This window comes from Brassica oleracea, chromosome C7 (genome assembly GCF_000695525.1).
Source record: "Brassica oleracea var. oleracea cultivar TO1000 chromosome C7, BOL, whole genome shotgun sequence".
Lineage (NCBI taxonomy): Eukaryota > Viridiplantae > Streptophyta > Magnoliopsida > Brassicales > Brassicaceae > Brassica > Brassica oleracea.
The window spans coordinates 46,010,024-46,010,257 of record NC_027754.1 but is presented as its reverse complement, the minus strand read 5'-3'; positions in this window follow the sequence as shown (position 1 = coordinate 46,010,257).

The following is a 234-nucleotide window of genomic DNA, read 5'->3' as shown; positions in this document are numbered from 1 at the left end:
TAGACCCCGATAGACCCCGAGGAACTTATTGGTAAGTTATTAATTTTTATTACTTTAAAATTTAATTAATTTTTATTTTGTAACGGTTAAATTGTTTTTTTCAGGTTTGGGGCTAACAACCGTGTTAGCCAGACCGTTTCGGCGATGATTAAGGGTTACTACGACGGGGCATATCCGAACTGGAGCAAGACACCAAATCACGTTAAGATCACGTGGTTTAAATGTTTTGCGGTA